The sequence below is a fragment of the Lonchura striata genome, chromosome 1 (assembly GCF_050655825.1).
Source record: "Lonchura striata isolate lonStrDom1 chromosome 1, ASM5065582v1, whole genome shotgun sequence".
NCBI lineage: Eukaryota > Metazoa > Chordata > Aves > Passeriformes > Estrildidae > Lonchura > Lonchura striata.
In genome coordinates this window covers 115,450,371-115,453,954 of record NC_140703.1, presented here as the reverse complement: position 1 = coordinate 115,453,954, position 3,584 = coordinate 115,450,371, and positions in this window count along the sequence as shown.

Here is a 3,584-nt window from a genome sequence, read left to right as displayed (position 1 = left end):
AGCTCCATGTCCTGACATCCCCTCAGTGTCCCAAAATCCCACACTGAGCTCCATGTCCTGGCACCCCCTCAGTGTCTCAAAATCCCACACTGAGCTCCATTTCCTGGCAGCTCCCTCAATGTCCTAAAATCCCACACCCAATCCCACATCCTGGAATCCACTCAGTGTCCCACAGCCCCACACCCAGCTCCATGTCCTGACAATCCCCTCAGTGTCCAAAATCCCACATCCAACCCCATGTCCTGACAATCACCTCAGTGTCCCAAAATCCCACACTGAGCTCCATGTCCTGACAATCCCCTCAGTGTCCAAAATCCCACACTGAGCTCCATGTCCTGACAATCACCTCAGTGTCCCAAAATCCCACACCGAGCTCCATGTCCTGGCACCCCCTCAGTGTCCAAAATCCCACACCCAGCTCCATGTCCTGGCATTCCCTCAGTGTCCAAAATCCCACACTGAGCTCCATGTCCTGACACCCCCTCAGTGTCCCAAAATCCCACACCCAGCCCTATGTCCTGGCAATCCCCTCAGTCTCCCAAAATCCCACATCCAGCTCCATGTCCTGGCACCCCCTCAGTGTCTCAAAATCCCACATCCAACCCCATGCCCTGGCAGCTCCCTCAATGTCCTACCTGGACACACAAGCCCACACCCAGCCCCATGTCCTGGTAGACCCCTCAGTGTCCCAAAATCCCACACCCAGCCCCATGTCCTGGCACCCCCTCAGTGTCCAAAATCCCACACTGAGCTCCATGTCCTGGCACCCCCTCAATGTCCCAAAACCCCACATCCAACCCCATGTCCTGGCACCCCCTCAGTGCCCACCCGGACACACCCCCCCACACCAGCCCCGTGTCCTCCCCACACTCCTCTCTGTTCTCCCTGTCCCCAGGCACCCCCAGTGCAGGATCCCGCCTTGTCCCGTGTCCTCCCTGGGAATGTCTCCCTGCTTTCACCCCCGTGTGTGCTGTCCCCTCACCGGCCACCATCACCGGCCTCCACCCCTGCTGCTGCGGGAAATGGCGGCAGCACCTGCCAGCAGAGTCTCACCCTTTTCCTCCCTCTTCCCTCCTCCCTGACCCAGCAGTGTGTGTGCATTCCCACCCTCATATCTCAGTACCATTCCAGGGTTTTAATGGGAATTTGGCAATGTGGGTCCTGCCGTGCCCTGCCCATGGAGGGCCTGGATGTGCCCTCAGAGCGCCCAGGCCGGACCCAGCAGGCTCCAAAGTCGGGGTTAAACTCAACATTCTTAAGTGAAAAAAGGGGAAAAATCCCTTCAGAATGAAGTCATGTTTTCCTTGGGGGCTGCACATAATGGGATCCATGACCCAAAGCCTTCGGGAATGGCATTTCCATGCACAGGAGAAGAAACAGATACTAAATTAAAGATATTGCAATAGAATTAAAGAGGCAGGAGCTGGAATGGACAAACTCAATTCCAACAAAGGAGAATTTATGTTATGGTTTTGGGTATGAAGCCAGCAGGAGTGAGAGTTCATTGGCAATTCTGTCCCACATTTGACCATGGATGTTTGGTGGTACAATTATTTACTGCTTTCACTTTGACTTTTGTGACTCTTGTAGATGGTGCTGTGCAGGACCACCAGATGGAATTGAAGATCCTTGTAAATCTCTTCCAACTCAGCTTACTCTGTGATTTTCTAATAAATTATTAACATCATTATTGTTGCCCTGATTCTTGAGATTTTCTAAAGCCTTCTGAGTTTACATTCTTGTAGAGAACTTTCTCACACAACTTTCTGTAAACAATCTATTGTTTACCATTCCTCCATAGAGGCAGAGAAATTTGATGTACTAGTAGTTTGTCCAATGTCATTGCAGAGGTGGCACATTCACCCTCCGATCCACTGTCACTTTCGGAAAAGTATAAATGCTGGAGTCAGAAAATAAACTTCCTCTTTTTCACCTTTGCAACAGCAGCGGCTCACGTAGTGATGTCACATGTCCAATAGTGACACATCATGTATGCTGTGAAGCCCAGGGCCATTTCATCCTTTGGTTGTTCTTCTTCAGGGCACAGAAATCCAAATAATTTGGAAACATTTTATTCCAAATGGAAATTCTATTTGCCAGGCTATACTCACATATAAAATCTCCCGGGAAACAAGCATGTGTAATAACTTCAGGCAACAATTAGTGTTTTCTCACTGGGTTTTTTTCCTGTGGTTGCTGTTCTTTTTCAGGAAAATACTCTGAAAATACCTACTTCTAATAGGCTTGTTGCTGGACCTCCTGTTACCCCTCAAAAGTAAAAAGAAATGACAGATGGTGAGCCACAGTAAACTACCCATACTGTTATTTTTAGTTTTCAGTGCAGTTTTTCAGGATCCTGGTTCCATACATGGAGTACTGCATTTCCAGCTTTGCACACTGGTTAACACAGACAAAAAGCTTCTTTCCAACAGCATTTTTACTCTTTAAAACTATAAAGAGTAAAATTTTTACTCTTTAAAATAACTCAACAGCATTTTTACTCTTTATCGCTATGTAACAGTGTATTTAGTCCTGTCTAATAAATTCTGGAAATAAATTATTACAATCCATTTTAAGCATTTTCAGGATCAGATATTACTGTATTCAATCTTAATGTGTGAAATATGTTTTTCTAAAACCTAGTCCAGTTTAACCTCTGGCACAGGGTTGGCTTTACTAAGCTCATGTTGCTCACAGCACAAACAGACTTGGCCCTTAAAATTTGAAAATTATCTGTGACCATTTAACATTCTTCAAATACCTCTCATGCCCAGAGGCCTCCTTTAGCAAGGATGTGCAGGCAGGCATTGAATTGTGGTGATTTCTGGGGTAGAAGGTGACAACCAGATGGAAAATAAAGAGCATCCTGAAGAAGGTGACAACCAGATGGAAAATAAAGAGCATGCTGGATAATATAGGAGAATTGGAATATTTTTTTACTGAGCGTTCTGCACCTTTTCTTACATCTTCTTTGATGGAAAAAGGAGGAGAAAAGGAGGAGAAAAGGAGGAGAAATAGGTTCTAGGTACATTAAGTCAGGCAAATCAGTATTAGGCAGTATCAGACACATATTTAGGTCAGGGAAGTCCCTGAGCCCTGCAGTGTAGATGATGATCTGAATTCTTTAAAGCTGAGAGCGTTTGTCACCAAGGCTTATTTCAATATGATCTCTGCTATAATTACTGCTGCATCTTTGCTCCCCTTGCTTTCCCCTTCCCCTCAAATTTCCAGCTATGACTCCAAAGCCTCGTACCCTTCTGGAGAATATTTTTCCCATGCAACTCGACAGCTTTGGGATTGCCCCCAGCTTGTAGTTGCCAGCTCCCAGTCCCTTCTCCCTTGTCAGTTCTCCCTTCCCCCTCTCCCAAATATTTCTCCAGCCCTGTCTCATTGGTGCACTACTCTCCCTTGCCTTTTTTGGGCTGCCACCCTGTCAATCTAAAGCAATAAGGCCAGGGGCAGGTGCAAACCCCTTGCTCTGGCTCCTCTTACTGACCAATCCTCGTCCCAAAATATCCAAGAGCCAATGGAGTGGGAAAACCCGGGACCCCGGGAGAGGGAGAGAGGGCAAAGCTGCCGGATTG